The sequence below is a fragment of the Schistocerca piceifrons genome, chromosome 3, assembly GCF_021461385.2.
Source record: "Schistocerca piceifrons isolate TAMUIC-IGC-003096 chromosome 3, iqSchPice1.1, whole genome shotgun sequence".
NCBI classification, from domain to species: domain Eukaryota; kingdom Metazoa; phylum Arthropoda; class Insecta; order Orthoptera; family Acrididae; genus Schistocerca; species Schistocerca piceifrons.
The window spans coordinates 623500078-623521947 of record NC_060140.1 but is presented as its reverse complement, the minus strand read 5'-3'; positions in this window follow the sequence as shown (position 1 = coordinate 623521947).

Sequence of the window (21870 nt, the reverse complement as noted above, 5' to 3'; positions counted from 1 at the left end):
AAGTAAAAATCAAATTTTTACACTAATAAATATATTCAGTAACGGTCCTCACTGTACAGTAGTCATCCAGTTTAACGTCCCTGGCACAGAATTTTGATTAAAGGCACCTTCTGTGACCGTCAGATCGTACATAGTGTTGCCTAGTGAAGTTTCTGTTTCCTATGTTTAATGTGGTACACTGGGTAGTGTAGATCCGCTTTGCTGGTGCCTAGACACAGTATTAATATTTTAGTATTGTATGTGTCTATTTTCATGTTGTGGTTGTGACTTCTGTGTCTCTTGTATGTTTGTTTCTGACGGCAAACGGTGTGGTGCTGATTTGTTAGGAATGATTGAGATCTTCGTTTGTGAGCATAGACCAGCGTGCTGCTATCTGAATTCATTGTCAGGAACTAGGAATCAGTAGTTCATGGGAGTGTAATTTAGAGTAGAATCTGTGTGGCAGAGGAATGTGTAGTGCTTAACTTTGTTTGGGTCAGAATTGGAGTGCATGCTTACAAGAAGCAAGGCACGTTTGCTACAGAGTAACGGAAGTAATTGCGTTTTGTTAAGCATGGATCCACGTCAGATTATTAGCGGTGGCCCGGCAGATGTTACACGGGATTCTCAGGTCAATGCGGTTGCGGACCTGGCAGAAATGTCTAATGTAGAACCTGCAGAGTATGATTACATTCTCAGTCAGGTGACGAAAGTGAATGGGAGACCGCAGCAGAAGAAATGTAGGCACTGCTGGTATGAGACGCACCATCACTGAGACTGGCAGACCAGAATTACGAACGAAACGTCACAGAATGATGGAACTTCGTTCATCCAGTCCTGGAGGTGTTAGCGGTGGATCTCAGTTTGAGACTTTCATGCAATTCATGCAAGAGGCAGAAAGGAAAAGAGAAGAGGCAGAGAAAAAGAGACGGGAGGAAGAGAAGGAAAGACACAAATTAGTCATAAGAACGGTCACGGATGGTGTAGATCGAGTTAAGAAAGAGATCGAAGGAATCCAAGAAGAGCTAGAGAATGTCAAGAAAACGGCAGCAGAAACGCGTGATGTCGTGGACCAGGCGAAGCGCGATGCCAAAATAGCGCGATTGGTAGCGCAAGTAGCACTAAAGGACGCATCAGTGGCCAAAGAATAAGTTAAAATGGCAAGAACTGAGGTGTGTAAAACAAAAATGGCACTTGCAACTATCCAAACGCAAGGCAAAAAATAGTTCAAGAAACGCAAAAAAAAAATGAGTGAGGCCGAGAAGCGAATCGAACAGATAGAAATCAAACAGGCCGAAATCTCTGAAGTTAAAGATCAGCAGACCCGAGTCGCCGATGACAAAATGAGTTGGCTAAAGACGTCAGCCAGGCACATGAGCGAGTCGCGCAATTGCAAACACAATCTCGTCCGGTAGATCGCCATCGAGAGCATCACAGAAGAGAAGAAAATGTTTTGCGACTCTCCGAACTGCTATATGAGGACACACCCCCTGCACATGGGCAATTGCAGCACGAATATGCTCCTCCGCTGCGAAACGAGTAATAGAACACCCTCCGTCGGTAACACGCAGCATGTCAGAGACCGAGCAGGAAAACAATTGTTCACGTCCACGGAGGTCAAAAACGTTATTACGTGTGTCTGACAACGCGAGGGGATTCCATAACAGCGCACGAGGATCGTTTTGGCATGGACATATGGACTCAGGCGCTGCAGACGAGAGGGAAAGTTCGTACGGCGGATACGTCGGACCTTCCGGCCACTAACTTTTCTTCACCATCAAGAATTTTCAAGTCTACAAGGAGGCGAACAACGAATTAAATCCAAAGGCCTAGATGGCACAGTACGATCACGTGCTACCAGAATCATGCCCACTGAAATACAAGCTCTAGTTTATCTGTGGTTTCTTAGAAGGGTCGATTGCAGAACATAAGTGCGGAGTTGCTGAGAGTTGTCGCTCCTACCAAGAATTTAAGGACGCATTCCTTAGTACATACTGGTCGCAAGACACACAGGAAAGGATAAAATAGGAGACCATGTTAGGAAAGAATTTAGAAGCGTCAGGATTCCGAACTCCTGTCAAATTCTTTGAATCCCTGGTCAAGAAGAACTGATTCTTGGATCAACCATACAGTCCTAAGGAAATTATAAGGCACTGGTACATTAAATTACCTTTACGTTACCAGAAACTGCTCATCGTTAGATGCAGCGATTCAATCGAAGCTTTCAAGAATGCGCTGTGCGAACTCAAGTGCATGAATGTAATTCACAGCTCGCGGGAAAGTAGTAGAAATAATTACCGTAACTGGCCAGAGTCGCCAGAGAAGAATGACGATGGACGAAATGTGGGAAAACATCGATCGAATCGAAACCAAAATTCAAACTTCAATGGGAATAACCAGCCATCATGAAAAAATAGAAGAAGACGAGGAAATTATAACCACAACAACTACAACTACCGACGAAACGGAAACTGGAGAGAGCAACCGAACCCGAATCAGAACCATCATGATTCTACGGGCCAACATGAAAGCAATGGCAAGACACACAACGGTCAAGGTCAACGGAAAGAGTAAGATAGCGAATATGTGGAACTGAGGCCACTTAACCCATCACAGAGAAAATTCAAACAGCAATTGACACACAACCGCTGCGGACTCATCTCAAAACAATGACGCAGAAACTATCGGAACGAGCGATATTAACCTGTTAGAGTACGAGGATACAAGAGAACTGCCTCGGGAAGAGATGGTGCAGTGTCTAAATAGTCTCCATGGATGAACTGTTTAACGTAATTTAATGTTGATATTGTGTTGCTTAGCGTAATTCTCCATTTGTAATATTTCGGTGTTATTTTGTTTGTTTGTCATTTCCATTAGTTTTCAGTATGCGCCATTGTTGAACGTGGTCAAATGAGTTGCCTATTTATGACATCTTCAAGCCAACATTCACTGGCAGGTGGCAGATTGAATTAATTCCGTTACAAGTTATACTTCATCAACCACTGGCAGTTTTCGTGGAATGCCAAACCAGACACATTACGTGTTGGACCTCACAATTGTTGTCCAATTTGCGCTCACAGGAGAACAAGGAGATCTGTCGTAATTTGGGTAACTGAGCGTCGTACTCTGTCATAACATTCTCGTAGAACAGCCTTCACAAGTATCACCATGGCCACTAAAAGAGTTTCTGTTTACTTTCTGTGGTCTCTTATACACTGCCCAAAGGACGGATGTACTTCATTTTATGTTTTTCGTGGTGTCAAGACGGTAAATCGTGCCGTAGGGCACGTGCGTGTCCATCTTTGGATATGTTTCGTATGGTGTTAGTGGTCCACACTTTGAGCGTGTGTCGACGCCAAGACTTGGTGTGTCATAAGCCATCGGCTGTCGTGCAGTGTAGCCTGTCTTGTGATGGAATTTTGCCAGCAGCATGTGAGTGCTGTCGGCGATATATTGTCTATGGGGAATTAGCATGGCCAAGTGCAAGTCATGATGGAGTGTCGAACACCAGACACGGAAATAGGAAGCAGAAACAAAATGATGGACCATGGATGACACTTATATTAGAATATGTGTATCTACTTATATTCTGTATATTCTAATGTAAGTCTCATATATTAGAATATATATGTAAAGACTCATCCATGGTCCATCATTTCGTTTATGCTTCTTATATACATACTGCTTCATATATATACATGCGGTCTTCTTGCGTTTAATTTCAGCAGCAGTGGTCCTGACAGAGGAGACAGAAGGCATCCTTGTACTATGTAAAATTACGTGCTGTAGTGGTGACTTCAGCCACCGAATGAATCAGGATGACCAAATGTAGCGGGAAGAGGTAGAAGGGACATATTAACACTCGTCCGAGCTTTCCAAATGATTTGTTTGTTTCCACTACAGTGCCTGTTCACCTCGGTCCACATCACAGCGTCCCGAAATGCTGAGGCCATCGCCCCAGTGACCAAGTGCAACACGCTGCTGTGTGTCGGCCTTGTAGGACCACGTCGTCAGGTCTGGGCCGGCACCCGATTCACCGGTCTTCTTCCCCGTTGACTCAGCGTCACTACACTGGGAGCCGCCGAGCGGCCCGCTGCGTCCTTCCTGGCTGGCGTAGCTGAGATCATGGCGACCACAAGCGCGCACGATCCAGCGTCTGAATCCGCGGCTCTGCCTTGGGATGCCTCCGGCACGTGTTGGAAGCCAGGACGACTGCCCGCAGTAGCAAGTCGAAGAGTGGCCTGCTGCTGGCTGGCTGGGTGCGGAACCCGCTTCGGCCTCAGGGGGTCGAACCATAGACCTGCCATGGACTAGAACACTAGCACCCTATCTGCTGCTGCGTGTAGTTGGTGGTGCGACATGCCCCGCCATCCAAGAGAGCTGCCACACTTGGATGACTCTCGTTAGAAAACGGCATCTATTTATACTCAGTTGTGAGCCCCTGTTTTGCTAATGCATCACTCCGAGTCACGTACTCATCACACGTAAGTTATGCCAGTGGGTCCCTCCTGCCTGTAGCTTGCGCCATACAATCCGCTGCATTTACGCTTTTCAGTGGTTCGACAGCCCTGTGGCCTCCATTCTACTTCGCAGCCAATGGTATGTGTAACTCACTGCAATCCGGCCAGCACCGGGCTGTAACTTGTGTTCAGTATATTGCACAAAACTAACTTTCCCTACCCTAAACGGTTGTGCCACTACAGTGTACATAACCATAAATGCTACTACAAAGATTTCAGTCATATCACCACCACCTGAGTGAGTAGATGCAATTCTTGACCACTTTACCATCAGTAGACAACACTGCTGGACATCAAAAAGTAAAAGAGGAGTATACAAGGAATTAACTGTATTAAATTTCGCTTCAGCAGTATTAGCAAAGACAAACGGTAATAGAATAAGTTAGTATTTAGTATTGGGAGAAGTCTGCCATTTTGGTGGAGGTATATGTGTAGCGCCAGTGCAAAATGAGGGTGCATGACAGGAGTAGAACTAACCAAAAACTAATAAAAGTACGTGCACACACAAACAAAGACACCTCATACCACATAATTTACGTCCATACGACATTAACAGGGCCCTGCAGTCATTAAATTTGTTTTTGCATTTGCGTCCTTAGTAATATTAAACAAAAAATAATTAATAAAAATTTATACTCTTCATTGGTTTTTTTCTGTAAATTGATGATATCTTTGTAACATTTATGAGAGAATATGGCACTTGACCACACTTGAGGACTGTGCAGACTCCGGAACGAACACGACAGACTGGACGTCTCGGCCCATGACAGCCAGCACAATCCGGCCTCCACCTGGCTGTAACTTGTGCTCAGAATATTGCACAAAACTAACTTTCCCTATCCTAAACGGTAGTGCTGCTACATTATTCCTCTCTTCGGCAAGCCCCAGTCCCTGGGTCGACCATTAACTGCTCTTAACTTGTTCGGATTGGCACCTATGGCATATTTACTTACTATTGGAAAACTTAAAGATAGTCTAGTGACCCTTAAAACCATGACATGTAACAAAACGTAAAAATTCCTTACTGGACGACCACTGCTCGATCAACCCCTTACCTACTCGTCTCACGCCCTCGGTATCCAATCCACTGCGACTCGGACTACCCTTGGTTCCCTCTTGGAATTAGCTCTCCGCCTGATCAGAGAGAAAACAACATATAACAAAGTTAAAGCTACGATGGCACTGGGCACAGAGGTTCTCAAAATGATCGTTACTCGCCGTTGCCTTTCCCTATACTGAGCGACATGTTGCACAAGCTGTTCAGGTGATATGCGCCCCTCTTGGTGTAAAATGAACTGGTTTTCGCATCTTAACAGATCTGGCTACAGAGTTTGATTTAACAAGGTCAGATTCTGACTCGGTAAAAACTCTATAGTGGCTTCTGGCCAGTACAGCGGTGGCTGCGTAACATTCAATTGCGTGACTCCTGAAATTGCCGCTGGCAGATGGAAGATTGGTCCTATTATGTTACACTTAGTTCAATTGATTAATATTCCGCTCCCCTCAAGCTCTATACGTTTCGTTTCTGCAAATACTCCCCGCTCAAAACAGCTTGCTACTACTACTAACTTCTCGTAGGTGGAGAATATCCAGTGCATCCCGATCCGTTGCAAGCTCAATTTTGGCTCCACGATGTCCCTTGGACAGTCTATTCCTTTTCCCCCAGCTAAAAATAGCTGCACCGTGCAGGTGTCCCATATTTGTAGCTTCACAGATTTTCCTCCAGCATTCACTATTATTTCGAGTTACCTCAGGAGCAACATGAGTTTGAGCTCCACCGTGCATCAAAACAGTTGACTGCAAAGCATCTCTCTCTCGTTAGAACAGGAATTACATGTTCCGAAGTAGGTCACAGTACCGTGTGCCGTTCACGCCGCTTGTCCTTGGTTGCTAGGGTCAGAGGTCCTTGAAGAAAAATGGTTTAATATCGGCGTCTAACGGCAAGTCATGACACCAATGCACCGACAACTCAAATCCTGCAGCGCACAGTCTGTATTTCTTTCTTACGAAGTTCGCTAACCAAACGGTAAATACTTTTCCATCTAAAGTGGCTCAATAGCGGAAGTTTAGTTATAACCACCATGTACTTATTTTATCGGAATTCGTTATACTAAGCATTTCGACAGCTAACCTGTCTGCACTACCGAACTGAAGGTGTGACATATCCATGCTATTAAATGACCACTCCTCCCTGCTGCTACAAAAGTCTCTCACGCGAATATCTGGGCTCGTGAGTACAAACTGTAGATGTTCTAATTGTACACCAATCTCAAGGAAATGCTGCCACGATTGTGACATGTGTGGGGATTTCTACCCTGATATGTGGTGTCCGAGGCTGCAGGCCATTATTCGGCCTCCAGTTACTGAATATTATTTAACACGCCATTCTTATTTTGTTTATTTATGTCCACAACTGCTGTGTTTTCTGCACCTGTAACCTCCTGAAAGGAACCAAAATTTCGAAATTCCAACAGTGATTATATTAATAAATATACAGTCAATGACGAGTATGAAGTCATTTAGAAACAATAATACTGTAATTTTAGTTTTGGGGAGGGCCTGCCTTGACGGATACGCAATATTTATGTGTGGAAGACTCTCTTTTTGTGTACGTGTAAAGTGTGTGTGTGTGTGTGTGTGTGTGTGTGTGTGTGTGTGTGTGAGAGAGAGAGAGAGAGAGGGGGGGGGGGGGAAGGGAGAGAGAGGGAGAGAGAGTAGGTGAAGACGGTGTTTTGTATTTATTTAATTACTTCTTTGTTTTATAATTTATGTATATGTTTCTAGATTGGTGTTGTGTATTAGTTCTTTGAGGGCAGATCACAAAGCCCCGTCGTGGAAAGCTGTGTATTTATTTATTATTAGTTTTCCTCATTTGCGAATAAGTGTTGAACAGCATTTTTCCTGCGTGATAGAAAGGAAACAAAAGACCAATGGAGATCCAGAAATTTCAACGGAACATGTCTGTGTGAGAGAAGAATATGAAAAAAAGTGTTTTTTGCTCAAGGCGGGTCTCCTTCAACGTCAAGACGATTCCAATAATATTGTAGCTGTAAACTGTGCCAAAGTGCGAAGCCAAGAACGGCACAATATTTTTTAGGAAAAATTACTCGTACGTCTGAGACAAAAGATTATTTAAGCTATCAATCACCACAATTGTTTTATTTCGTTCATAACATTCGTTCCTGCAGATAAATACATTGGAAAAAGCAAAATGTTCAAATGTGCGTGAATTCCTGAGGGACTAAAGTACTGAGGTCATCGGTCCCTAGACTTACACACTACTTAAACTAACTTATGCTAAGGACAACACAAATTAAGCTACGGTTTTTTAAAGTACTTTAACCTAGTCGCAGTAGTGCTCGTTAGACCCAGTATCTTCCTCTACATTCGCAGTGCTACACCAATAAGGAAACGTGTGCTTACAAGATATTAAACGCTAGCCACGTTTGTAGGATTGTGATGACAGATAAGGCTCATCAGGTCGAGTAGCAAGGGCAAATGTAATCTCTTCACTCATAAGCTACAGAAGAACAGGAACTAGCTGGCGCGTTGGTTAAGGCACCATACCTTCTCTTGAAGGAATTGGGATTCCAGTCCTTAACCAGCGAATCCCTGTTTCCAGCAATGTGGGTTCGAAATGGGCTCCTACCACCCTACTCCCTACCCTAACAGCATGAAGCATCCAATTCACCCACTACTACAGGAGTGATTTGACCATGTTTTAACAATCAGAGTGGAGTACACTAGGTTTGATGAGAGATTAATGACCGACGGGAGCAGCACTATCCATATATACACTATGTGATCAATGTATCCGGACGCCCCCAAAAACATACATTTTTCGTATTAGGTGCATTGTGCTGCCACCTACTGTAAGGTACTCCATATCAACGACCTCAGTAGCCATTAGGCATCGTGAGAGAACAGAATGGGGTGCCCCACGAAACTCATGGACTTCGAACGTGGTCAGGTGTTGGGTGTCATTTGTGTCATACGCCTACACGTGACATTTCCAAATCATCCCTAGGTCCACTGTTTCCGATGTGATAGTGAAGTGGAAACGTGAAGGGACAGGTACAGCACAAAAGCGTCCAAGCAGGCCTCGTCTGTTGACTGACAGAGACCACTGACAGTTGAAGAGGGTCGTAAAGTGTAAGAAGCACACATCTATCCACACAGTCACACAGGAATTCCAAACTGCATCAGGATCCACTGCAAGTACTATAACAGTTAGGCGGGAGGTGAGAAAACTTGGATATCATGGTCGAGCGGCCGCTCATAAGCCACACATCACGCCGGTAAATGCCAAACGACACCTCGCTTGGTGTAAGGAGCGTAAACATTGGACGACGGAACAGTGTAAAATCGTTGTGTTGATTGGCGAATCACGGTACACAATGTGATGATCCGATGGGAGGGTGGGGTATGGCGAATGCCCGGTGAACGTCAGTCATCTGCCAGCGTTTGTAGTGCCAACAGTAAAATTCGGAGACAGTGAGGTGGTCGTGTTTTTCATGGAGGGGGCTTGCACCCCTTGTTGTTTTGCGTGGCATTATCGCAGCACAGGCCTACATTGATGTTTTAAGCACCTTCTTTCTTCCCACTGTTGAAGAGCAATTCGGGAATGGCGATTGCGTCTTTCAACATGATAGAGCACATGTTCATAATGCACGGCCTTTGGCGTAGTGGTTACACTACGATAATATACCTGTAATGGACTGGCCTGCACAGAGTCCTGACCTGAATCCTATAGAGCACCTTTGGGATGTTTTGGAACGCCGACTTCGTGCCAGGCCCCGCCGACCGACATCGATACCTCTCCTCAGCGCAGCACTCCGTGAAGAATGGGCTGCCATTCCTCAAGAAACCATCCAGCATCGAACTGAACACATACCTGCGATAGTGGAAGCAGTCATCAAGGCTAAGGGTGGGTAAACACCATACTGAATTCCAGCATTACCGATGGAGGGCGCCACCAACTTGTAAGTCATTTTCAGCCAGGTGTCCGGAAACTTTTGGTCACATAGTGTATTATAGAGGTATATATGTGTGTATTTATGTTTCACCTCTCCTCCTAAGCCAGTGGACCGACTTGAACCAAACTTGGCACACATTTCTCTTACTGCAAGCAACAATCGCTGTGCGGGTAACAGCCAGCCATCTACTTATCATAGTGTAGGAGATAAAACGACATAAATGCAGAGGAGTTAAAAAATGTCGCACCATGCACGAAATTCTTATACATTTAACCTTCACTACTAAGAGAACTTTCAACTGCCAAGCGCAAACTACTGTAAGGCCAAAACTATAGTCATCTACAGAGCTATGAAGAGGCGTTGCGATAGAGATATTTACAAAATCGCGTTGCAGACATGCGAAACAGCTGCGTCCAGCGTACAGCAACTGTTCGGGATCATCTCACACTGATTATACTTTGGAATTACATATAACATTGCGTTTCTAATATAAAACTAGCCGTTACTGAAGTGGCACTTAAGTAAGAGTCAGCCACATCAGTAAAAGATGAATATTTTCGTAAAGAAGCACAAACATATTAACATCTGAAGTCACACTGTTCCAGATAAAAAGGCACTGAAATAGGCGGAAAAAATATTTGTATACAGTTACATTACTACTGAACCGGCAGACAAAACACCGTCAAAAGAAAAACCACACACTCATGTAATCAGAAGATACAGAATGAAGAAATAAAAGACATAACTGATGAAACGTCCCCTTTGAAAAATTATACATGACTGTCCTTGAACTGACACACAATATTTTTTAGCGCAACGCAATCTGACTTTCAAAAAAATCCCTACAAAAGAATGGCCCTGACTAACATTAACATATACCTTTCACAAATCACTTACCTCACAAAAATCTTCGTTACTGGAACTACTGCAATACAGCGAGCGCCACTACTGCCAGCTAAATAAAAGATTCAAACTTAATAGTCATAATATATATAGCAGTTCATGACAGTCTTACAAATTTCACAACTCCGCCATCTCTCTCCCCACATCCATCACTGCTGGCAGCTCACCTCCAACTGCACAACGCTACGCGCTGTTCACATCCGGCTGCCGCTGCCCAACACTACAATGACAGACAACAATGCAAACTAGACACAGACTGCACACAGCACAGCCAGTGATTTTTATACAGAGGTGGCGTTACCAATAAAAAAACCTAAACAGCCTACTTACATAGCCCCCATGCTCCCCACAAAAAAAATTTTACAAATTGTTTTGGGCAGTGGCCAATAATGATTTGATAAAATTTTTCATAATTACAATAACAAAGATATCAAATGCGCACACTTATTGATACAATGTTGGTCAAAAGCTAAACTTTCTCACAGTCCATAAAGACAGTCCTAATCGTTCATCACAGTAAAATAGCAGTGTTTTTCTCAAAGTCTGAGCAGTAAAAGAAAATGCACACGGAAGTAGTGGATTTCCATGCAGTCTTGAAGAAGTAGTGTTGTCCTTCCAATGGAAAGACAGTGCTGACTCTCGACAAGCAGACAAGTAATGGGCCACAACAGAGCAAACCAACAGCAGAGTCATTCGAAGTTTTGAAGAATATTGGTAGGTAGGTCACCACAGAGCAGACCCACTGTAGAAATAATGGTATTGGTGAGTCATCAAAGGTGTAGACCCACTGTAGTCCTTGTAGAAATAACGGTATTGGTGGGTCATCAAAGATGCAGACCCACTGTAGTCCTTGTAGAGATGGCCAGTAGCCATCTGTTGTGACTGTGCAGGTGCACAATCACCATTGAAGAGTCTTGCAGATAATATAGCAAGTCCATAACCACCACTTGTGCACTCACAAAGTTTTTGGAATTGTCCTTAGAACCAGCAATGCTGTTATCCAGTCCCTTGCTGAATTATTAACACACGTGCAAACACTAACAGTCCCTACTTTTCACATATTGTCCATATACTATGGCCAGCAGAAATGTGTGCAGTGAAATGTAACTTACAAGTTAATAATATGATGAACAGGTGTCAATTACAATTTTATAACATAAGAATACAATTACAAAGGTACAAAATACATCAATGAAGAACATAACAATATAGATAACATTTGTAGTACAGGCTTTACAAAACAATCGAAATAACATATACATCAGTGTTACAGGAATTATGACATAAGTAAATACATAAAAGATTAGAATAACTTTTGAAACATCAATTTCACACATGAGCATTAAAACATGTCTAACATCTTTACAAAGTAAATAACATATTATTAATGCAAATTATATTTGAGGATAACAGTATTCCTCATCATAGTTCATGTAGCTGAGTATTAGAAAAATTCTACAACATAAGTCTTATCAGATAAACATATAAAGACAGGAAGAACATAAATACACAAGGGTACACAAACACATAGTGGGATAACACAAGGAAAGGACAGGGTTTGTTTTACTGCAGTATTTTGCAAACAAAACTTTCTTTATTTCTCAGAGATCTCCCTTTGTTCTTCATTATTTCCAAAAAGTCCTATCTATACCTGCTTTCTGTACTTTTCTCATATAACCTCTCAGTGCATTTCTTCAAATTCATCGCAACTCATTTTCTTATAGGCTACCCCCTCTTAAGCTAACTTAAATCTACTGAGCTCAGATGCTAAACTAAGGAACGAGGCAATGCAGCAGCGCAAAACAATTAACACAAACAGCAATGATAAAAAATACGAAAGGCAAAGCAAGCAGCATAAATTAGCAAAGCAATTGCAATATTACAACTAATATAAGGCAATGCACAGCAAACAAGAAAAATAAATTCATAGTAAAACTGGCTTAACAGAGTAATACAAAGTGAAATTTAGTAGCACTCTGCCTGGCAAATAGCAGAAGCAAAAGCAATAAATTATATCTAAACATGACATAGCTCAAGCAGAAAAAATAGTACACTAAAGATAACAATGCAGATAAGGGAAATGTATAATCACATCTTAATGTCTAAGTAATTAAAGTGGTGCACCACAAGAAGTTATTCTACCAAAAAAGTTATGAATGCAGTTCCTGCGAAGGTAAATGTCTTTTTGAGCTCCGTCATTTTTTTGAAAAAAATTATTATTTACTCGATCTGTAGACAGAAAATATTTATATTAGCACATCTATAAAATTTTATAATAACCAATGCAGCAGTGCAGCTAGAAACATCTTTCATTAGCCATATGGCATTTCATAAGGTAGTACAGAAAATCTCTCAACTAGAAAGACAGTAGTCATAATCAGGTGTATAGACATAAAATATTTCTCGTCATTTCATTAGACATTTCAGAAAATATAATAAATTAAGAGCGCCACAGTGTTATCATATGTTTTCAAGTTTGAGCGTGTCGTATTTGCGATGCTTTCGACAAAGAAATGTCAATAGCGAGGATAATGGCCTCTTATTTTTTTGCACCTAATGGCTTTCTTTTGTCAGACGACTACCTCTCAGCTGGGCGTCCAAAACGCATTACGTCAAGGTCGCTTACCTTTCTTACTGAAATATTTACGACAGCAGTTTCCGCTACAGTGGCAGTCTCATATAAAAAATTTCAGAGGTCGAGAATTTGCGTTGCAAATGTGTAGATACAAAATCTTATGAATATAACAGTGTCCAAAAAAATTTTCGCCCGCATTGTGATACATTCACGCATTTACGCACATTTCATAACTCTTAAAGTACGATTCTTGGTTTCCAATATCCTTCTTCACAAGTCAGAGTCCCTAACCACTATTCATTACTCCTTACCTTATTACACATATACATATTTGTCGACACTTCTTCAATATTTCATCATAAGAAATATGTAGCATAATCAAATTCCTCATATAGCATCAGTTTATTTATCATAAACATACCTCAACAGCATAATACACATCGTTGTCATAAAAATAACATCATAACACCTCAGTCAAATCTCGAAAACGTCGTAGCTTTCTGCAATAATGTCAAAACCTAAAAAAATTATCTGCTCATGTTAGTAGTGTCATTTACCTCAAACGTACTTTAAAAATCATGCTCCTTTACCAAATACATCATTCAAAGCTCTCATAGTATCACAATGGTTCTGGAAAAATATGAGCATTTCACAAAGTACAGACAAAATACAATTTCATAAGCGTGAAGTTATCCAACTGTGTAATTACGTAAACATCTGTCACTGATGTAGCAAAAAAAAATGTTTGTCTCTCATTTAAATGATCAGATAGCTGTGTAATTTGTGTGTTAGAGAAATATGGTACCGATGTGTAAAGTTGTTTAAGCAAATACCATATTAACTAGGGCTCCTTGTGCTTGCCAAACACATGGTACACAAAGTAAGCGTGTACCCCCCTGAGGATTAATGTAATTATACTCTCAGGTGTTACAGATTACAGCAATGGAATGAAATGTATCACGGAAATCCTTTGTATCATCGTACTTCAAATATCTTTAAAAATAAATGATTTAAGTACAAAATTAATCACTCAAATACGTGTCCTGTACCGCTAAATGTGCGTCTTGCTGTAAGATAACCTCTGTGGAAGTGTCGTAGTTATCGTCCTCCGAAAGCTAAGTTCTGCAGAAGCCAATGTACTTACCTCATGATACACCAAACTTCAAGTAAACCAAAATGTTGCATTAAAATCTCATTAGCAGTACTGGTAAATGTTCTAAGTATGTGAGCCTTATAGTTGTTACGTGATCGTGCAACTAACAAGCAAGAATGTACAAATAACAACACTGTGTCGTCTGTTCACTATAACAATGCATTCGTAATTTCTGTTTAAATAAGTTCTCTTGGTTCTTGACTGGATATTTAACTTCAAACATTGTTGCATGTTAACAGTTTCTTAAGTCTGACAAAGCATACTAGAAATGTGAAGTGAAAAGTATTATGGCAAAGACAAAGTTAAAAAGCAGATTATCTTTCAATAAACGGTTTTACATGTGAAAAGTGGTGTAAACCTTTACTCTTCCTAGTGCACAGAGTTTCAACTTCAAAGCAATTATCATGTTGTATACATCGGTAAAGAATGCTAAAATATTTCTCAAGGCTAGCGTCTTATGTTATTTTTCTCGGAGCCAGCGGGCGCACGCGGATGCCTGCTGTGCGAGTCATTGTCTGTCTCTTTGTTGGCACGCGCCGTTATTGGGATTAGGAGACCTAACTTATACAAATTCACCGTGACGAGAGGGCCCTGCCCTGTCTGAATCCCGCCAGTTCTGATGCAATTCAGGTCTGCCGTTACGATCATATCGTCTGTCGTCATGTCGGTAGATGCCATAGTTTCTTTCTTGCCGGTCACGTGGTGGAGAATTTCTGCCTGAATCGTAACTGCGCGCTGGACCGTTGTGTCTAAAGTTATTCTGTCTCCCTTGATGATAATTATTTTGGTTCCCAAATTGTCTGATTCTCTGATTGTGTCTGTGATAGTCACTACCATGGAGAGGTGATCTTTCCCTGTAATTATTACTACTCTGCCAACGATTGTCATACGGGTGGTGTCTGTTTTGGTCACGATTTGCGTTGTAAGAATAGACTTGTCGTGTCCAGTTATTGTTTCTGTCGTCACGGAATTGTGACGGATGTGACCTGTAGTGATTGTTTTCCTGTTCTCGCATCCGGCGACTGTCTTGTAGGAGTCCCTGAAAAGCTTCAATGTCGTCTTTGCAACGTCCTGCCAAAATAATATGTCGTAAATGTTAAGGTAATTTGATTAAGCAAATGCGGATGAGTTCTGAGGGGCTGTATGGGTTTGACAGGTACTGATTCTTATGCAACATGTCTTCAAAATATTTGACAAGACTGGAAAATTTAGATTGTTCAAAGTGTTTCATCATCATGATGCTATGTTTTACTCGGTCTTGTGTAGCTTGAGACCAATATGCTGACAGGAAGGCATGGTAAAATTCTCCTTCACTGTGACAATCGTGAATGACCGATCGCACTCTTACAGCTGGTTCATTCTCTAAATAGCCACACATAAATTCTAACCTGTGCTCCAATGACCAGTTGGGAGGAAAACAATGAGAGAATTGATGGAGCCACGCTTGTGGATGAATGCCGTTGGCAGAATTCTTAAACGTTTTGAATTTACGTGTAGTAATGAACAGCTTATAGTCAAAATCATCGTGTCGGCGAGTAGCATATCGGTCATTGTTACGTCGTGTCGGCGGTTCCATCCCAAAATCCAATGCGCCTTGCCAATTTCTTTCATAATTTCCGAAGTGCCCTGTGTTATTATTTTGTGGCTGTTCCATATTTCTATGTCCCTCTTCCCGTATTGGGGCGCGAGTGTCCTCTGAAATACGTAATTCTTGTATTACCTGTATCAGCTGATCTTGTACTTCGCGGATTTCTCTTTGGTGTTGCGTATTAATTTGATTCTGCTTTTGTTTTTTTAATTTCCTAATTTGTTCGCACTCATCTGTGTCATTAAAGACTATCGGTTTTGTGTCATTCAGATTATCATCTACCTTCGTAGATAAATTAGTGAACTGATCCGAAAGTTCGGCTACTTTCTCCGATAGTGTACTTATTTCCTCAGTGTGTTTTTCTGAACAAAGTTTCAGACTATCTACTGTGTCCTTTAAGTTTTCCTGAGTTTTTGCAAGTTGCGTAACCGAATCGGTAGATACAACTGAGTCAAATTTGGCTTACAAGGTCTCATGATTTTCATGAACAATAGTTTGCAGTTCTTTTATGGCTGCTTCGTGATTCTGTAATGCATTTACATGACGCGAAAAAATAGGTTGGAAATGCTCACAAATTTGTATTTTTACGTCATTACAGACTTTTTGACATTTCGATTCGATGTTATGTAACTCAGTAGTTAAATCTTCACGTGTTTGTTCAAGCGTTGTGTCTAACTTTTGGAGATTTTGTTCCATTGTGTCTAACTTTTTAAGATTTTGTTCCACTGTGTCTAACTTTTGAAGCTTTTGCTGTGTTTGTCTCTGATTTTGTTCCATTGTGTCTAACTTTTGAAGCTTTTGCTGTGTTTGTCTCTGATTTTGTTCCTTGTGTCTAACTGTTGCTGTGTTTGTCTCTGATTTTGTTCCATTGTGTCTAACTTTTCAAGCTTTTGTCCCATTTGTTGCATTAATTGTAATAACAATGCACTGGTGTCTGAAACATGTCCCTCAGTGCTTTTTGGCAGTGAATTTGCACCGGTAACATTCACATTTTGACAAGCGGAAAATGTGTCTTGACTCATTTGAGAAAACGGTGAGGACGCAAAACCTGAATCTACAGTATTTGCAAAGTTGTGTCCTGTCATTTCGGATTCCTGAGGCGAGCTGTTGCCGAGCGATCGATCGATAATGCTTCCCTATTCACTACCTGTTTCACTGTCTACGCCATTGTTTGTAGCCCACTCCATTTCCCTATGCACAGTTACCAAATTACTACTTTGAACGTCTGTTAATTCATTACACAGTGGTGCTGGCAAGCTACACTCGTCGTCACTATTATTTCTCAGTTTACTTTGGAGCCTAGTGTTACGTTTTTCACTCGCCATTATTGTCACAATATTTCACACGATAACACAGAAAAGCACAATTTGAAGAGCAAAAATAAGAGAACACATTAACATAGCACTGAAAATAATATCTAGTTAATTGCAAGCGCAGCTGCGAAATACTTGGTGCAAATTTACATGCATGCCACAACTGTTTTACTGTACAACAATGAAAAACTACAACTACAAAGGAGATTCTCTCTACAATTACGCGCTAGCAATAAACAAAATCTACGCTAATTACACAAACTATAAGGAAAAAATCAGAAGATTCCAGTTAGGTATCCTCGGCTAAGGGTCGACATATGAAACGTCCCCTCTGAAATATTATACATGACTGTCCTTAAACTGACACACAATATTTTTTAGCGCAACGCAATCTGACTTTCAAAAAAATCCCTACAAAAGAATGGCCCTGACAAACATTAACCTATACCTTTCACAAATCACTTACCTCACAAAAATCTTCGTTACTGGAACTACTGCAATACAGCGAGCGCCACTACTGCCAGCTAAATAAAAGATTCAAACTTAATAGTCATAATATATATAGCAGTTCATGACAGTCTTACAAATTTCACAACTCCGCCATCTCTCTCCCGACATCCATCACTGCTGGCGGCTCACCTCCAACTGCGCAACGCTACGCACTGTTCACATCCAGCTGCCGCTGCCCAACACTACAATGGCAGACAACAATGCAAACTAGACACAGACTGCACACAGCACAGCCAGTGATTTTTATACAGAGGTGGCGTTACCAATAAAAAAACCTGAACAGCCTACTTACACTGAGAGCGAACGAGAGAGGTACTGTCAAATGATTTCGTGTGCCACAGAGCGTAACGGATTAACGGCCGCCTGGAAGCGCTTCGGATGCGAGTTGTTATCATAATTCCGGATAATGTGATTGTCGCGACTAGCGAACAACAGGAATATTAACTATTTCAGCAATCTTTTACCGACCCTTCGTGTGCGTCTATCTCTCAGGTAAATAGTCACAACTTGGTGCCTAGGCTGTCGGACCTTGTGATCTGTAGAGTCGTAACGTCCCCTTAAATAAATTATTGAATTACTGTGCTGATAAATCTCTTACACTATTTGATTTTCAAACAGCTGAGCAAAACTGAACGTACTCAGACATTTCGCTCTTTACCTATTCTGATCAACACTAAACTGACACACAATATTTTTTAGCGCAACGCAGTCTGACTTTCAATAATCCCTGCAAAAGAATGGGCCTGACTAACAATAACCTATACCTTTCGCAAATCACTAACCACACAAATATCTTTGTTACTCGAACTACTGCAATACAGCGAGCGCCACTACTGCCAGCTAAATAAAAGATTCAAACTACTGAAGGCACTAACTACTGATAGGCATAGTTAGCAAATGAAAGATTTTGATAGAGAACAAACAATGTATTTACCTTAATTGTGTTCAAAAGTGATAATATATATAGCAGTTCATGACATCCAGTCTTACAAATGTACTGTCTCTGATGGACACACGTCCAGATCATCCGCTCTCAAAATTCCGCCATCTCTCTCCCCACATCCACCACTGCTGGCGGCTCACCGCCAACTGCGCAACGCTACGCGGTGTTAACATCCCGCTGCCCAACACTACAATGGCAGACAGCAATGCAAACTAGCCACAGGCTGCACACAGCACATCCAGTGATTTTCATACAGAGCGCTACGTGGCGTTACCAATAAGAAAACCTAAACAGCCTACTTACAGAGTAAGTGTACCAGTACCAGTCATGTAAACGCATCTTCACGACAGAAAAAATCGGTTCCCAGTGACGCAGACCTCTTTTGGGCGGGCTGCTTAGCTGACGTAGCTTACCAGACTCGGGCTTCTTCTATCGGCCAGAATCGTCTCTGTGGCATCTCTCCTTTATATTTACACACAAGGGTCCATTCCAACGTAGCACAGAAGACTCCCTTATTAGAGCGCAAAAATTGTCAACTTATGAATTAGTTGCAATGCGCAGAAAACTTACGGGCAATACCTCTACAGTGTCGATTTCATATGTCTTGTTCACCCAAGCAATAAACATGAAATTAAGGATGAAATTACAGTAGAATCTGAGCGATATCGTTGGTAGCCTTAAGACTTTGTTAATCTCTGCTTAACCTAATTCTGTTGTGGCGATAATAGTTTGCCACGCCTGGAGTCCATCGCATCACACTACCATTGGGTTTAATCTACACCTAGCGCGTAGCCTAAACGCGTACTGTAGCCCTAAAAACCCTTATTCTGCAACGTGGGCCTAGTAATACTAGGGCCCGTGTCGTTGCAGCAGCCTCGACAGCGACTAAGTCAGCTCCAAGGTCGCGCGCACACAGCGCGAGCACAGCGCAAGTCCTTATCAGATTGCGCAACCGGAAGTACAAAACCGCATTTGCTGCAACACGGACCAAGTAAATATATAGGAGCGGTCAGCCAGAGACTAAGTTAGTATGATTCCTTTAGAAATGATATGGCTGATTTTCTTAAGCATCCTCCTACAGTCCGAGCTTTCAATAAGAAATAAAAAATTTAAAAAAATTAAAACAACTCGTTGTCGACGGTACGCTGTACCCTTGGCTTCTTTTTCTTTCAAAAGGTGCATGTCGGCATTTGTGTAGAATACTTCTTGCTTCTCATAACACGCAACTAAAATGATAAATCAGTGCAAAAAATGAAAGAAAGCTAGATTCTTAAAAGGGATCCTAATAGGATTTCGAGTATCCCAACTGGCATATTTCCTTTACTGCCAACGGCCTTGCCGCAGTGGTAACACCGGCTCCCGTCAGATCACCGAAGTTAAGGGCTGACGGGCTGGGAGGTTGACCATCGAGTCTGCCGTGCAACTGTTGGCAAGCGGGGTGCACTCAGCATTTTTGATGCAAACTGAGGAACTACTTGACTGAGAAGTAGCGGCTACGGTCTCGTAAACTGACATACGGGCCAGAGAGCGTGGTGCTGACCACATGCCCCTCCATATCCGCATCCAGTGACGCCCGTGGGTGAGGATCACACGGCGGCCGGTGGGTACCATTGGGCCTTCCAAGGTCTGTTCGGACGGAGTTCAGTGTTTAGTTTATATTTCCTTTACTATTGTGAACTGTATCTTTACCAAAATTGTAGTTTGCATACACCAGTATTTTTGAGAAATATCTTTTTGCATATTATGTGCAACCCCGACATGAAGAACGGAAAACTGCACACCCTGTTGCTACGCTAAGCTGTCAGAACATCAATAACAGACGCCTGCGTTTATTGCATCTCCATGCGCTGCTCTAATCACAAACATCAATCTTATGGATTCACTATGAGTGTATAGAGATAACCTGGGCATTCAGTGTTCGTATGATTTTATATATCCAGTTCGTTGCAGTTTGTAGGGAAAAATGAACAGTGGGTGGTAATACCAGTCTATAGTCACATATTAATTTCCTTTTTATAAAATTGCTGTTGGATTATTTTTTTTCATATTTGTAGCCGTCGTTTCCTGTTACCCAATTACTCTCGAGCAATTTAGGAAACTACTTTAACCCACTCTGTACAACTGTTAATGTGGATATGCTGTATGTCTTACTCTCAGATTAATAGTCAGTTTTGTAGCCAATTTATATTGCTCCACGTTTTCATGAATCATAATCTCACACATATATTTACTCAGGAAGAAATATAGTTGTGACTATCCTCTTGAATAGCTTTACTCCAAAATTAACGCCGCTTATGTAGACGCTATCACAATCAATTTTCAGTGAGAAGGGAGAGCAATTAAGACTCTCAAGCCTCGAAATCTACACTTTGTTGAATAATTGTCGTGGACTTCTTCCATACTGCATTGCCGAATTGAAGTAGTCGACATACGAGACTTGCAACATTTGCCAGATGCAGTGGTGTTTGTTCGATTTGGAGCGGTTGAAACAGACGTCACGCTGTTCTCCGCGCTGTGCTCTTTGCCTCTTTGCCGAGTGTAGCGTTGGCTATTCAGCACTGACAGTTCGCGTGAATAGTCACAGGAATACACTCTGTACAAGGCTCGTGTAGGCGTTGTGTCTGTCAGTTAGTACCTGTGGCCCTAACGATGTGAAGACGCCTCCACCACCGCACTCAATCTTTGTATCAATAGAGCAGTGCTAAATCTGCCAATTACTTGACACACAAGAGGAGATTCGCAGAGCAATGCTGACAGAATGACACGGAATGGCAGGCTGTCCTCTACACAGAGTGTTTTCTCCAGGTAGTGAGTACAAAGAGACGAAAGAATCTGTTACTGCGCACTGGTCCAGTAGCAATGTGATGGCAAATTGTAAAAGTGTAAGTGGTACATCACAAAAACTCTGTGTACTACAGATGTGAATCTGATATTCAGATTAACATCAGGATTAGATTTAGAACAATCACGTTAGGAGGAACAATAACAAGAGTAACTCGTTTTCTTTATATGCGTAGCGTGAAGCACAATAACCTCAGAATGGATTTGTCAGCATGATCAAAGCATTTAAAATGTGAGAGAGCTGCACTTCACTAACAAGTAGGGTGCATGGCGTTTTCGCCCCTATACACTCTCTCCCAACACTTAATGAAGCCTACAAGAGACCTCAAACGCAATCCGAAGCTATGTATAATTGTCAGATGTCATACCTTATAGAATATACCTTTCTCTCCTGTGTTCTTGCAGCTTTGTGCATACAGGGAAAGTCGATAGCTTAGACCGATCCTTGATATGGCCACATATAGTTTCACTGAGGAGAGACGTACTGAGGTTTCTCCTGCCAATCGTTGTCTGAATGCCACAATACAGCCTTCGGCTCATATAAATAAGATTACCGGTAAAATAGCAAA